Genomic DNA, 16,729 nt, shown 5'->3' on the forward strand with positions numbered 1-16,729 from the left:
AATAATAAGGGAGGGGACCCTTCTGCTTTTTTTCTTTTTTTTTAATGTTTATTTTTGGGAGAGACAGTGCAAGCAGGGGAGGGGCAGAGAAAGAGAGAGACGCAGAATCTGAAGCAGGCTCCAGGCGCTGAGCTGTCAGCACAGAGCCCAACGCGGGGCTCGAACTCATAGACCATGAGATCATGACCTGAGCCGAAGTCAGACACTTGACCCACTGAGCCACCCGGGCACCCAGATCCTTCTGCCTTTGAGTGTTCTTTTTGAAATGCAAAAAGAGTTAGCTATAGGTCTCTCTTGCCTCTTTTTTTTCCCTTTGATATTTTACTATCTAAAAGAGTTATTATTATTATTATTATTATTAGGTGTCAGTAGAGTCACATTTCCTACTCAGACTTTATGGAAGTTCCTTGCCTCACCTGGTGGCGACAAATGTTTCTTAGCTCCTGGCGGCATTACTCTGGTCTCTGCCTTTGTTTTCTTAGTTATCTCTTCATCTGTGTGTGGGTCTGGGTCAGAACTTCTGTCTCACTGTTGGAAGGACACACATGCTTGCATTTAGAGCCCTCCTAGATAATCCAAGGTAGATTCTTCCTCCTTAACTTAATCACATCTTTTGCTGTATAAGATAATATGCACAGGTCTGGGGATTCGCTTGCGGACAAATCTTTGTGAGACCGCTTTTCAACCAATCACACCTTCTGTCTCCATTCCCATGACCTGGGTACCAAGTATCCAATTGTCAGATGACAGGTGTTTATGACATTTTCACCCACTGCTCACACTGGGATGTTAAAGGTGATTTGTTTCAGACTTTGCCATGAACAAAATAAAACATTTAGTACCAGATGTGAGGTGTATGCTCATGGCTACAACTACCTCATCTCGCTGGCAGTTCTGAAGACCACTGAGCTCAGGTTCTAGGTTCTCTGCCTCTAGAGGCTTCATGAAACCTCCATCACCTCTATGGCAGGTTTGTACCTGGACAGCAAACCAGGTGGACCATGCAAGGTCTTCACGAGATGCCTACATCCCACAGGGAGACTGGGGGATGAGATGCTTCTGCTTTTGAGCCTTCTTTTTGAAATGCAAAACCAGAGTTAGCTATAAGGTGTCTCCTGCCCCTCCTTTTTTTTTTTTTTTCCTTTGATACTTTCCTATGTAAAGTATCCATTGTGGTTTATGTTTCTTCTGTTTTCAAATTTTTACTTAAATTCTATTTATATTCATAGAATATATTGTGTTTTGATTTAAAAGCTCTTTCTTAAGAAGGAAAAAGCCCTGGGGCACCTGGGTGGCTCCCTTGGTTGATCAGTTGATCTTGATCGGTTGATAAGTTGAGCCTGGGACTTTGGCTGCAGTCAGGACTTCCTGGCTCATTAGTTGGAGCCCTACATCGGGCTCACTGCTGTCAGTCTGTCAGCTCAGAGCCAGCTTCAGACCCTCTGTCCCCTTCTCTCTGCCCCTCCCCGACTTGTGCTCTCCTAAAAATAAATATATTTTGAAAAAGAATAAAAAAGCCCTAAAATTCAACTGATGCATACAGATTACTTTTCAATTCATCTTACAATATGTGAGTTGTAAGCACTCTTAAAATGTGATGATTCCTGGTTAAATTTGGGATCTGATTATCTTTACCTACAGCTAGAAAGTTTCTGTATAAAAAACTGTTGGAATAATGAGAGAAATGAGCCCACATTGATTAATCATCGTGCTCTGTAAAAGCAACAGACTCTCTTTATAAAAGGGATCACTGCAAGGAATTCTGGAAAGGATGCGGGTATTGTGTGAAATAAGGACAGGGTGGTCTTTAGAAAGAATGTTCTCCGTCAGTAGCAACTGCCTGTCCGTTCATCTGACATGGTATCATTTTCAAAGCTCAAGACATATTTATTTTTGTTACAGACTTGAAAATATGGTTTGAGAAACATACAAAAAGAGTGTATATAATGTATATTGTGCAGCTTAAGATTAATAATAAAATGAACATAAAGCATTCTTTTCAAAGAAAGTAGTAGTCCGCGTAGAAAGGCTGAGTATCGCCAGGGTATGAAATATTTGACATTCTATTGTGGAAATGCCAACACACAAATTACCCTTGTTCGTTTTTTATTGCCGTAGTTCTATATTTCCCCATATAATGCTGTGCAAACATTTTATCAGAAACGGTGGAGGAGAGAAAACCCATTGTTAACCACCGCCAATAAAGTAATTTGGCTGCTCATATTACAGCCTGTGCAGTTGGATGGTTATGTTGTTTTCTACATTCAACAAGGGGCAAGAATAACATATCGAGGGTGGTCATAAAGAAGCAAAGTGGAAGTTAAAGAGGCAATGTGCCATAATATTTTCACCTCCCTGGCTTCTTCCATTTGAAGCCCATTATGAAAATATTACAGCGGCACAGCCCACGGCTGATCGGCGACTTGAACGCGGTCCGCGAAGCTCCGGGATCCCGCGGCGCTGGAGTGGGCCGGTCACACAGGGAGGCCGCAGACAGGGTTTGGCCCAAGTGCAAATCAGATCCTGAAGCCTCACTGCTTGCAACCTGACGCAGTGTGGGGAAATAAGAGAGCGGGACTAGCTGGCCGTGAAGCCCCACTCTCTGCCCCACGGGGCTCTGTGAACGTGGGAGCATCCTCACCCCTCCTCGGGCCTCGGTGTTTTCACTTGCGGCAAGAGGGGAATAATGAGAGGAGCCTACCTTTGTTGTGAGGATAAAATGAGTTAGATTACGTAAAGCCCCTGAGAGTGTCTGGGCCCCAGAGATGCCAGGTCGCTGGATGAATATTGTTGCAGGATCCTAGCTCCTTACCGCGGCCTGAGGGACATACCCGCCTGGCCCGAGTGGGCCTCCTGACTTTATTTCCTGCTCTGCTCCCCTGCTCACTGAACTCCTCCTCCTTTTCCTCAGATGCGTGTGCCAACTTTGTCCCTGTTCCCTCAATCTGCAATATACCTCCCTGGCTCCTGGGGCCTGGGTTCAGAGTGGCCCCCTCCACCCTGCTGTCAGCAGAAGCCTCCTCCCAGCCCCCAGCCCCCACTCAACTGGTATCACATCAGCCTGGTTATTTCCTTCACTCCATTTATCACTATTTGAACTTCAGGTGTTTATTTGTGTACTTGTGAATGGTCCGTCCCCCTGCGTGGGTGACCAACGTGTCCCAAACTGATCAGGCCCTTCCCGATTTTAGCTCTGAAAGCCCCACACCCTGGGAAGCCCTGTGAGGGCAGGGACTCTGCCCTGCACCTCCGTCCCTGGCCCCTACACTGCGCCTGGCACGTGGCAGGCCCTCGGTACCTATTTGTGGCGTAAGCGAACGGGTCACCCAGTACCCGGGTGCAGAGGAAGCAGAGTGGCAGAGCCCCACTACAGAGCTACGGTCACCTCGCTGGAGAAAAGAGAGGCCTGGGAATCCTGCTTTCATCATTTACAACACATCCCGACAGAGCCAAATCGGCCCGCCAATGCTTTCCTCCTCAGACAGGCGCCCGCTCCCTGACATCCTCATCGACGTTTATGTTCCTGTCTCCATAGTTACCGAGACGCCTCAAAGCTGTTTTGCATCCCAAGATCAACACACACAAGTGTCTGGAGACCCTGGGTGATCAAGGCCAGGTGGAAGTTTTGGAAGCTGACACGGCTGCACATGTCACTTCCTCACGGACTGAATCCCTGGAGGCGGCTTGTCACAGAATGAGACTTAGCTTGTCGGGGCTCTGAGCTCTCCCTCAGCCTGTAAGCTGCAGATTAAGAAAGAACTTCCAGAATCATTTCTAAAGAGCAAGAGAGATCGGAAGGAATAGTCCTAAAGGGAAGAAAACGGAGGCTACCGGATATTTAGCGGGGGGATTGCAAAACTAGATTTCTCTTTCCCTATCATGATAAAGAAGTCCCAGCATTTGGCTTTATGGCTAAGAGAAGTACACATATAGGGATGCAAAGGAAGCCTGGAATTCATCCTCTAGCTAAGGAAACCGTGCGAGGATGATCCTGTTAGGATGATCTGGGGAACACATTCTTAGGCTAGGAGTATTTCTCTTGAGTGAAAACTGTACTCCATTTCCTCCATTTATTAAGTGGGAATGGTCATTTCTACCTTGACTTCCTCAAGAAGATGTTACATTATTATGTGATAATCAGCCTGATCCTATGGGTTGAATGAAGTAAACTGCTCCCTCTCAGGGGATGTGTTAAGTGGCTCGGGTCATTCCAGTTGAGCGAATAAATCGATTTCACTTGACAGGTTGGTTTGCCGCTGCTCCAAAAGTTTTTGCAATGGGGAGAATTTACATTATCAACAGAGACAGGTGGAGCTCACTACGAAACTACTTGAGATCTTCTAAAGAAACAGCCTAAGGAATCGTGACTGTAACTTAACATCGGTATACGCAAGATTCATCCTTGAAGCTATTGGGGTCAACTGTTTTAGAATCTAGCTTTCCAAATAAGAAAGGAAGGGATGGGCTTCGGGCTATGCCCTGGGAGTCAGAGACCCCACCACGATCTGGGGTCCAGCTGGGGACACAGACCAAGATCTGAGTGTTCCTCTGAGGGAGAGCTTCTGAGGTTCTGACTCCTGTTACAAACCCTCCCTCCACAGTTTTGTTCCTCCTGGTGCCTAGATTTTGCTGACCTCCCAGAGGTCATTACTGAAGCCCTTTATGGCCCAGCTCCAATGCTGCCTCCTCCGTGAGACACCCCCCTCTCCCAGCCTTTCCTGCCAAGGGACATCTCTCCACATCCCCTGTTCCAGTCGCGGCTACTACTGTGCAGGTCCTTAATGGTCTCTTCCCACATTGCAACAATTTGTAGATCTCCTTTCCTTGCAAACAGCAAACTCACTGAAGCTAGACCCTGTGCATTATTAATTATTGTATTCCTCTGGAGCCTAGCATGGTGTGATGAGCACCATAGGGGCTTGATACTTATTAACTGAATTGAGTCCAAGCGGAGGGAGTCTATGAAATCTACAAGCAACATGTGAGTTTGGGGAGAGACTGTATGAAATCTACAAGCAACATGTGAGTGGGAGCCTGGGTCTGCAGAAAGCTGAGAAGCCGGCCTGTCAGCGATCAGGGGCAGCATTATCAGTGGTTACGTCAACCTTGGTCCTCAGATGAGTGAACTGTGGTTTATGTCAAGACCGTTCTGCACTGATGACCGCATTATGCACGTTTGGTTTTCATGATGTCATTTATCAGGGGATGCAAAATTTTAGCTGGCCAGCGTCCCTTTCAGAAATCTGTCTTTGACCAAGGCCACGCGTGGGTGAGCCTGGTGCCTGTGTCCCGACCCAGTGCTCTGGAGCAAGGCCTGCTGTTTCAGTGTCAGGGGAAAGGGAACCAGGAATGAAAGTAAAGAGCCATAAGGATTTGCTTAATCATGAGAAATCAAATGGAGAAAAAGTCTCACATCTCCATGGAAAAACTGACACACTTCTCCAGCCAGCTGTGAGTGGAGGAGTGATGGGGAAATTTGTAATAATTTGCAAGTTTGCCCAGAGGATGAAGTTGTTTCATTTTTCCTGCAACAGTCTGTGCTGCTGGCTGACAGCATGGAACTCCTTCCTGGATTGAGTTGGTGATTATTCACAAAGATGGCCAATTAGGCTGTGCAAAACCCAAAACGGTGACTGGCCCCAATCTGCTAAAGAGAGATGGAGGTGGAGGGTGGACTGAGTCCCCCAGGCGGCTTTTCTGCACTCTGGCCTCTTTAGTGTTCGATTTCTTCTTTCTGATTCATCCAGCCCTGCTGGCTTCACTGGTTGCTCCCTACTTGCCTGACCTCTTCCCAAACAGTCCTTGGACAGTCCCTTCCGGGGCCTGGGCTGCAGCCCTTCTCTCCCTGCCCCCCGCAGCGCCTTTCCCTCGCAGGCACCTTGGAGACAGATGGTGCAGTAACCCGGGAAACGCGTCCTGGATCCAGCAAAAGGGATGCAGGTTTCAGGTTGGGAGGGATGCTTGCTGTCGTATCATAGACCGCTGGAACCAGCCCTCCCCATGAACCCCCAGTTTTAGAGTGGTTGAATAGGAAGGCTGAAAGAGACTTTCCCCAACCACTAGCAAGCCCACCCTTTCCTAGTGTTTCAGGCAGCTTTTTGTCTGATTCCGTGCCTTTAGGAAAGGCTACGTGAGAGACTTAAAATCTGCCGTGTACATGTTGCCTAATGGAGATGGGAGGAGGTGACTTCTTATTTTCAACTCTCTTTTTTTTTTTCAATGTTTGTTTTTGAGAGAGACCATGCAGGCCAGGGAGGGGCAGAGAGACAGGGAGACAGAGGATCCCAAGCAGGCTCCACCCTGGCAAACTCATGAACCACGAGATCGTGACCTGAAACCCAAGTCAGATGCTCAACCGACTGAGGCACCCAGGCATTTTTTCTAGCTCAGGCCCATTTTTACACACAAGTGTTTTCTACGTGATGTGACTCTTGCAAATGTGCCAGAACAGGGTCGCCAGATAAACTATAGGATGCCTAGCTAAATATGTCATTTAAATAAACAATGAACAATTTTTTTAATGTAAGTATTTCCTAAATATTGCATGGGACATACCTATACTAAAAAATTATTTGATGTCCATCTGAAATTTAAATTTATCGAGGGGGATGACACGGACGCAGAGTAAATGAATGAATAACCTTTATTTGCTAAATCTGGCAACCCTAGCCAGGCAGACCATGAGCCTTTTCCTTACTCCCAGCTGTCAGTCATCCATTTATTTATCTGGATGGCAGGCATTTTTAGCGCATGGTATTCAGTTCATTAATGCTGCGAAAACTGCATAACCAACACCTCAAAATTCAGTGGCTTAAAATAACATTTATTCATCTGGATTCTGTGGGTCGGCTGGAGGACAGCTGACCTAGGCTGGGGCGTCTCTGCCACATGTGTGTCCCATCCTGTTCTTGAGAACTGTGGGCTGGTTTAGGTTTGTCCCCATTGTTGTGATGGCAGAGGTGCATGAGATCAAGACCCAAGTCGTAGGTACTTTCACGACTTTGGCCACATCACGCATGCGAATGGTCCATTAGCCAAAGCAGCCGCGGTCAAATGCAGTAAGAGGACGTGGAAGTGTAAAGAGTGTGGACACAAGGAGAGGTGAGGAACTGGACCAAGCAATCTCTCACACTGAGAAAAGGCACAGTCAAAGGCCAGGTTGGCCTAGGGCCTGACCTCACTTTGCCACCTACTAACTATGAGACCTTGGAAAGTTCTCCGAACTGTTGTTTCCTTTTTAAGACAGGCCTGTGGCGCAGGTTGGGGTGATGTGATTGATCACTAAGTGGTAGCTATCGCTGTGGTCAAGAACAGCCATGGTTTCCAGTTTCCAGACGCTGACCCCTAAACTCCTGATTCTGCTCCAGAGTTTCCTTAAGGGGCTACCCTGAGGAACTGTGGCACACGGATCCACGGTGCAGTGAGCCAGGCCCTGTGCCGCGTCCTCTGCCCCTCAGCCCTGGAACCCCCTCTCCGTTAGGGCACGGAATGCAGACAGGCTCATCCCTTACCTCCAGCTCTACCCTGCTGACTTTCTCACCGTTCAATCTGCATCTGAAATCAGCGTTCTTTCCTTCTCTAGAGAGGGAACTGATTACGGGGACTGACGTCTTCTTTTCTAAGAGCTCTGGCTCTGGGTTCGACTCTAGACTTTTCCGTTTACCAGCTGTGCCTTGGAGACATTATTTAACACCTCCATAAAACGGAGTAATAGAACCTACCTCCTGGGATGGTCATTTGGAGGACTCAGTGAGTTAATACATACACAGTCCTATTTAGAAGAGGGCCTGTCACATTGTACAGACTTAGTAAATATTGGGGTGGGGGGCAAGGGAATAGTGTCATTTTGTTGTTATAATATATCCTAGTCTTCTTTCATGGTTGTGATATCTTACTTTTTCCATCTGAAGACTTAATTCTTTTTTTTTTTTTTAATTCCCTTCTGTTTCCTATTGTTTTGCTTTTTCTGAGTTCTTTCTTTTTGTTTTGGTCTCTTTTTCTTTCTTTTTAAAAATATTTATTTTTGAAAAAAAAAAAAAAAAAAAAAGATGTGAGAGTGGGAGAGAGCCTAAGCATAAGAGACTGTTAAAAACTGAGAACAAACTGAGGGTTGATGGGGGGTGGGAGGGAGGGGAGGGTGGGTGATGGGTACTGAGGAGGGCACCTTTTGGGATGAGCACTGGGTGTTGTATGGAAACCAATTTGACAATAAATTTCATATATTAAAGAAAATATATTTATTTTTGAAAAAGAGAGAGAGAAAGAGAAAGAGAAAGAGAAAGTGAGGGAGGGGCAGAGAGAGAGGGAGACACAGAATCCAAAGCAGGCTTCAGGCTCTGAGCTGTCAGCACAGGGCCCGACGCGGGGCTTGAACCCACAAACCTTGAGATCATGATCTGAGCCGAAGCCGGACGCTTGACTGACTGAGCCACCCAGGTGCCCCTTTTTGGTCTCTCTTTCAAGTGAAAAGTTTTCCTGGTGATCATCATCTCTATGTTCATATTAAAAAGTGAGACATTTAAAGAGATGAAGGAGATTTAGTGGCCGGCCTTCAAGATGACACCCTGTGGTTCTCACTGCCTGGTATTTGCAACTCCTATGGAGTCCCCTCCTGTATGGAGTAGAGGAACCCGAATCACCAGGATAATACTGCAGAAATGGTGGAGTGTGACTTCCGAGGCGAGGTCATAAAAGACATTGTAGCTTCCACCTGCCGTCTGGGACCACTGGCTCTGGGTGAAGCCAGCAGCCATGTTGTGAGGTTACACAAACAGCTCAGTGGAGAAGTCCATGCGGTGAAAGACTGCAGCTCCTTGCCCACAAACACTAACTTGCCAGGCACGGGAGTGCGCCGTCCCCATAGGAGGTCGATCCTCCAACACCAGTCAAGTCTTTAGGTGGCCACGGTTCCCACCAGCATCTTGACTGCAACCTCATGAGAGACCCTGAGCCAGAGCCACCCAGCTAAGCCATTCCAGAATTCTTGACTTACAGAAACGGTGAGGTAATAAGTGTTTATTTTTGCCTTAGGCCCCCAGATCATGAGGTATTTCATTATGTAGCCACAGATAACTAATACAGGAAGGGTATTTGGCTGACTGGGTGAGGGAAGGGAATCTGGGTCTAACTCTCCTCAGTTCAACTTTCAGTCAATTCCTGGGGTTAGCCCCACCCTTTACTCAGTGCTTAGAGGTCCTCCAAATCCCGTGTTCAGCCAAGCAAATATGCCTCCTGATTTATAAGAAACAGGTTTCAATTTCTTTGTTCTGCGAAGGCAGTTATCATCTTTCCATCTGCTTTCACTTTTCTAAGGTTTTATTGATATTGCTCATCTGCTGCCAACTCCTCCTTTGTTCCCTTTTTCTTGTGGCTTTATATTGTTGTTTTTAATTTACTGTCATTTAATAGGATGTGGAGAAAGGGCAGAGTTAATGTGTTTGTTCAATCTGCCACATTTAGTCAGAAGTCAGAGGTGATCTTTCATTACTTGCAAAACCTCCTTGCCTGCCTCTCATAGCTGGAGACCACAGCTATGGCCACTCCACTTTTAAAAGGTTGGTTGTATGGGCAAATCGAGCTGAGAAAGCGTTTGAAGGACGGAGCAGATCCCAGGAACTTCTGCAGATCCTTGGAGCTATGATAGTGTAGATGATGGCTTGGGGAGGGGAGAGGGGAGGAGGGGGTCTCTGCCAGCCCTTTGAGGGGGAGTCATGTAAGACAACTGAAAGGAAACGCCTGGGCAGATGCTAAGAACAAAGACCATGTAATCAGAAATGGGTTGAAATGTGCTGTCGAGTATGTGGAATGAGGGTGTGCATGTGATAAAACTCCCATCAATTCCATCCTCAGAATGTTAAATACAAATCAGACCACACCATCCTCTACTTCTACAGAAGATAAGGAGGAAAAATGAACTACATACGACATTTTAAGAGTACAGTATTGAAAAGGAGTGATGAGAGGAAGCACCCTTGCCTTGTTCTTTTTTAACGTTTATGTTATTTTTGAGAGAGAGAGAGAGAGAGAGCATGCGCGCGCAACTGGGGGAGGGACAGAGAGAGGGGGAGACACAGAGTCTGAAGTGGGCTCCAGGCTGCAAGCTGTCAGCACAGAGCCCGACGCAGGCTTGAAGTCAGAAGAACCGGGAGATCATGACCCGAGCTGAAGTCAGATGTTTAACGGACCGAGCCACCCAGGCTGCCTTGTTCTTGATCTTAGCAGGAAAGCTTCTCATTTCTCACCATTAAGTGTGATATTTGTGATATGTTTTTTTGTAGATGTTCTTTATCAAGTTAAGTTCCCTCTCTATTCCTAGTTTACTGAGAGTTTTTATCATGCATGGGTCTTGGACTTTGTCAAATGTTTTTTCTGCATCCATTAATATGATCATGTGATCTTTCTTCTTTAGCCTGTTGGTGTGATGGATTACATTAATTGATTTTCTAATGTTGAACTGGCCTTGCATATGTGGAATAAATCCCACATGGTTGTGGTGTATAATTCTTTTTATACATTCTTGGATATGACTTGCTTTAATTTAATTATTTCTGCTCTAATTCTTACTATTTCTTTTCCTCCACTTACTCTGGATTTGATTTTTTGGCTCTTCTTTTTCCAGGTTCCTGAAATGGAAGCTTAGGTGACTGATTTTAGATCTTTTTTTCTTTTTAATATATCCATCGAATGCTATAAATTTCCCTGTAAGCACTGCTTTTGCTGGATTTTTGAGAAATTTTGAGAAGTTGTATTTTCCTTTAACTCACAATATTTTGAAATTTCTCTTAACATTTTTTCTTTGACCTGTGTATTATTTGGAAGTATGTTGTTTAATCTCCAAGTATTTGGGGATTTTTCTTGCTCTCTTTCTGTTATTGATTTCTATTTAATTTCCTTTGTGGTCTGAAAACATACATTGTATGCTTTCCATTCTTTTAAATTTCTTGAGGTGCATTTTATAGCCCAGAATGTGGTCTATCTTGTATATTCCATGTGAGATTAAGTAGAATTTGTATTCTGATGTTTTCGATGAAATCATCTATAGATGTCAATTATATCCAGTTAATTGATGGTGCTATTGAGTTTAGATGTTTTAAATTTTTATAAAGAGAATATATTCGTGGATGGCATGTGATGTTTCCGTAAAATAACAATGCAGCAAAACAAAAACAAGGCATGCAGTTTTTTTCAAAGCAATAATACGCCAGGGCGGAAGGTGTTTGTGGGAGCAACTTTGTCGTCATCGCTGAGGGCTCATCTACTCATTCTGCCAGCCCTGCCAAGTCAGATGAGGGTATGGCAACCATGGCAACCGAGGGTCTGGACCCGCTGCACTGACCACAGTCAGTGGCACAGTCAGTGCCAAGGGATGGGCTTGGGCTGGGGAGAAGATGATGTATCTCTGAACCCCTCCCAAACGCAAGCACAAACTGCTGGTGATAAATGACTGAAGTCCAGCCAAGCCTGTTCAACTGTGATTATAATAAAAGGCATGAAGTTTATGTTCAGGCTCTAGGCTTGTTTATTTGATTAAGCAATTGGAGACTTATGTCATATTTGCCTTCTGTTTGGGGCTGGGCGTGAAGCATGCCAGTTCACAGAAGCAGAGGTACCGACCAGAGAAAAGGAAGGCATCGCAGATGAAATTACAGTTCCAGCCTTTTCTTAGGCAACTGTCACCGAACATGTTACACTTCTTTGTTACACCACTCCTTCTTTCGTAATGGACGTGAACTATAGGGAATCTCAAGTTCAAAAAGAAACCACAGCAACCAAAAAACGTCTAGTAAGCGAATTTGGAGACTTGAATGTAAATAGCTAATGTTGCTGCCAGTAATTCTGCCAAAAGTTCTCTCCTTTGTCCCTTTCTTTATGGCAACTCTCGTTCTTCAAATGGAAGAAGTCCTCTTATAAGGAAAGGCTCAGTGCCCTATGAAGTCACAGAGCGGGGTGCTGGAGAAGTACGCGGTGCTATTTTCCAGTTGTTAATATGTTCATCGGATTTTATCGAGCTATTCAAAATTAGTTTCTGGATATCAACCACAGAGAAACTTGATTTTATAAATATAGCAATTGTGACAGGTTAGCTTTAAAAACAAACATATGGGACAGGAGGCAAGGATATAGGCACACTTAGCTAAAAAATCGTGATAAAAGTTCCATTGTCTTAGGCACAGGCAGTTGGAAGTACTGTGAATTTCACAGTATTTCTGGATAATTAATTTTGTGTGTGTTTGTGGGTTTTTTCAAAAGTTTATTAGAATGTAAGATTAGAAAGTAAGAATAGTAGGAAAGCTCTCTTTCCAGAAAGGGGGCATGCGAAAGTGAATGCCCCCGATAATTAATTTTTTTAAGTGAGAATAACCTAAAATACTCTAAAACCTTTTAGCCCAATATCAACCTGACTGTGTGAGAAAGAGCAAGTGGTTGTGTACATGTGTGCATATATGCACGTGTGTATATGTGTATCTTTTGGGAAATATGTTAGTTTACTATGAGATAATGATATCGTTGGTAAGGACAAAGCTATAAAGAGAAAGTTTAATTTATATAACTGTTTGTGGAACAAACGGTTGAGCATCCAACTCTTGATTTTGGCTGAGGTCGTGATCCCAGGGTCGTGGGATGGAGCCCAGCGTCAGGCTTTATGCCCACTGTGGAGATTCCGTCTCTCTCTCTCTCTCTCTTTCTCTCTCTGCCCCTCTCCCTAACTTGTGCTCTGTTTCTCTCTCTCTCAAAAACAAAAAAATAAAAATAAAATTATGTACCTTTTTGTAATAAACTCATGGTTCATGGGAAGCAAAAAAAGTTTCATAAATCAGTCTGCCCACCTGTTATATACAAGTTACAGTATTTGGAGGAACAATGGATTTTATTATAGTTGTATGATACTTCTCAGTGAATAAATTTCTCTAATCACTTATAAATGTTAGAGCTTTCAACTTCTAAATTCAAAAGCAATTTCTTTATAGATTCTGTAAAAAAAAAAAAAAAGTCAGTGGTTTTAAGAGAAGAGTTCAGGGGCGCCTGGGTGGCTCAGTCGGTTAAGCATCCGACTTCAGCTCAGGTCACGATCTCGCGGTCCGTGAGTTCGAGCCCCGCGTCGGGCTCTGGGCTGATGGCTCAGAGCCTGGAGCCTGCTTCCGATTCTGTGTCTCCCTCTCTCTCTACCCCTCCCCCGTTCATGCTCTGTCTCTCTCTGTCTCAAAAATAAATAAACGTTAAAAAAAAATTTAAAAAAAAAAAGAGAAGAGTTCAAACTTCTATGTAATTATTCTGGAGAAGACCAGCTTTTTTTTTTTTTTTTTAATGGTAGGATATGAGGAATAGTTGTTTTGTGAACCTGCATATAATTTATAGGCTTTCCAAACACATGTTTGCCTGGATCTTAGAAGTAACAGATTAACTTGTTTTTTTTTTTTTTTTAATGCTTATTTGTTTATTTTTGAGAGCAAGAGTGGGAGCAGAGAAGGTGCAGAGAGGGAGGAGAGAGAGAATCCGAAGCAGGCTCCACACTGTCAGGGCAGAGCCCAATGCAGGCCTCCAACCCACAGACCATGAGGTCATGACCTAAGCCAAAGTCAGACGCTCAACCCACCGAGCCACCCAGGTGCCCCAGTAACAGGTTAGCTTTTATTGTTCTTCTCATGACCGTGTCCAAGTGCTTACACGTGGCTGCCCAAAGCCAGAGGATGCACTGGGTACATTCCTCAGAGTCCCTGCCTGTATCTAGGTCTACACAGAAGAGTTACAAGACTCCAAATTGTACTTCAACCAGTGCCATGATGCTTCTTTTGGGTAACACACTGTGTTTTCTGGTGTCCTTATATAAGTCCAAATACGCCTGTGGGAATGTGTAATCAGACTGCTGGCCTCCTAGCCTGCTTTCCTCAATGACTTCTGGGATGAGGGTGGATAAGTGAAGGTTGCTTCGTGGATAATTGTCAGTGAAAGAAGGAGAAGAGGGAAACTGTAGATTATGTATCAGTCGGGATTAGACTTAGCTGTGTGAAACAGAAAAATCAAAGAATGGCTTAAACGCGATAGAAGCCTATTTCTTCCTTCTACAAAGAAAGTGCAAAGGCAAGCATCCAAGGATGATGGGATCTAAACTCTGTATTACTGGGGCTCCATCCTGTTTTGTAGTTTCTGTCCTCCAAGTGACCTCAGGGTCCAAGATCAGCTGCTGGGGCTGCAAGCCAGGAGAAGAGAAGTAAAGGCAAGAAGGGGCTCCGCCCTGCTGAGTCAGCTCCCTTCACACTGCCTTGCTGGGCGTCCCGCACAATTTATCTTACTGGTCAGAAGCAAGTCACATAGACACATCTAAAGGCATAGGAGGCTAGGAAATCAGTGTTTTTCTCTTGGTCACAATGTGCCCAGCTAAAAATAGGGGCAAGTAAAGAGGAAGCAAGGAGTAAAGCACAGAAGGGATCCTGGGGGTGGCAACTAGCCATTTCTGCATTTGGCAAGATGTGAAGGTCACGACTGGCCTTGGAACGACGTCTGGGTAGGCTCTTAAGAGAATGCCTGTTTTGTCTACACTTGCCTGCTTCATCTAGGCTTTTCCTGGGTGGGGGACAAGCCTAAGGGATGGAGTAGCCTAGTCCTGGCAAGTGTGTGTGCCCAGAGACTTCAGGCCTAAAATCAACACAAATGCAAAGAGATTCGCTGACTACACTCCAAGTGGCCACACTGATGCAGGAGTAACGCCGGGGATGGGGGGCAGATGGTGTGCTGCCCTTCCCCGAGTGGCTTGTAAGATGTGAAGGCAGCTCAGGACACTGCTTCTGAAAGTGCTTCCCCCATGTGTAGCAGACCAACGTGCGGTCTTACTCGATGACCACAGGAGTTCAACAATACCCAACACAGGCCATTCCTTGTTGGAAACGACCAGTCCTCTGATCACACACTTGAATGTCACCCTGTCAACCTGCTATAAAAGTGCTCTACATGTTTATTCTGGTTCAGGGATGGGAGCTCATCCTGCCGACGCAGCCAACCCACTGAGGCAAGCTGCCTTCTGAGCCTCCTGACTTCATGCCCTCTTTCCCCCACCTCTGGGATTCCATCAATTCCAATAACTCCCCTTCTTGTTTACTTTAGGCAGACTTGGTTTGCATGATTGCAAACAAGGCCAGTACTGATGCTGTGGGTATTATCCCCATCATACAGATAAGGAAACCAAGGCCCGGGTTCAGTGACTCTCCTGGGGTTATGGCAGAATGAGGATTAGAACCCAGTCTCAGGGCACCTGGGTGGCTCAGTCGGTTAAACGGCCAACTTCAGCTCAGGTCATGATCTCACGGTCCGTGAGTTCGAGCCCCACGTCAGGCTTTGGGCTGATGGCTCAGAGCCTGGAGCCTGCTTCAGATTCTGTCTCCCTCTCTCTCTGCCCCTCCCCTGCTCATGTTCTGTCTCTCCCTGTCTCAAAAATAAATAAAAACATTAAAAAAATTAAAAAAAAAAACAACCCTCAGTCTCAATCCATGCAAAGGGAGAGACAACGTCAAGCCTGATTTTGGTAACACCAGCATCACTCTTACCCTGTGACTTTGTCTCCCTCCTTGCAGCCAGGGGGCTACATGGCCGCGCTGTCATGAGGAGAAATGCACGGGTCCCTTCCACAGCCCTTTGCTTCCCTTGACAGCATCAACAGGCAGCTTGAGATTGTTGCATCTCAAACCTCTGGCATCTCCGACCTGCCAAATCCTATGTCTACCTCACTCACTTAACCGTTTTATCAGATCAGAAATGAAAACCCATCCCAGAACGCAGTAGAGTCTTGCATGCTTTTCTATGGCTTAGTTGAGCATTGCCTTTAAACCCTGGTTCTGATCTTTGTTCCGTGTTTTCAGAAGTGGGTTCCTTTTATTCCTTTACCCCCCGTGGGAATAATCCCTTGGGAATTTAAGCTTTTAAAGAGCAGTTCCTTGGATTACATGAAGGCAGCCTCCTCCTTCTGCAAAGAGGGGTTCTGAGGCTGGCCCCGGGCTGCATGGGGACACACACCTTGAGGCAGCATCGCAGCATGGGGAGGGGCCAGCCCAGGCAACTGGAAGGAAAGGAGTTCTGTCTCTCTTCTCAGATCTGGCCTCTCCCTTCCTCCGGCTTCCCCTCCATTCCATGCCAGTCAGCACCAAGAGCAATCTTGAAAAAGAGGAGGGAGGGACAGAGTGGGTGGAAGAAAATGACGCAGAAGTGTCACCCACAGCCAGAGAGGGGAAGGACTGTGCCATAGTCAGCACACCCAGGGCAGGGCCTCTGTTTCTCAGGATTCCCGGGACATTGAAACGTGAAGACGGCTGACAGGACTCACCGCCTCCGGCTCCCTCTGCTGTCGCTCAGCTGTTAGGAGGAGGACTGTCAGTGGACAGCCTCAGCTGTCAGCCCCTTCAGGGGTCACCTAGACCAGGGTCACTCCTCCAGAGGTGGTCCACATCTGGTGACCGAGGGCGGCGGATGGTCTAAGGGCCTGGTTGTGTCGGCTCAAATCAGGATAATGCTGAAAGGCATGGGGTCACCAAGGCTGCTGTTGGGTTGCATCTCAGCTGCCACTTCTCGATGCCCTTTGCTCCTTTCCACAGTCGGTGGTCCCCGGGGTGATCCCTGATAAACATCCCGCTCACAAACTCTCTCTGAGTCCACGTGGTTCCCAGGGAGCCCAGCCCAGGACTCAGAGACTGTTGACATGCAAGTTAATGTCCCCGACACATGAAAATACTTTGCACCTAGC

The sequence above is a fragment of the Panthera tigris genome, chromosome C2, assembly GCF_018350195.1.
Source record: "Panthera tigris isolate Pti1 chromosome C2, P.tigris_Pti1_mat1.1, whole genome shotgun sequence".
NCBI classification, from domain to species: Eukaryota; Metazoa; Chordata; class Mammalia; order Carnivora; family Felidae; genus Panthera; species Panthera tigris.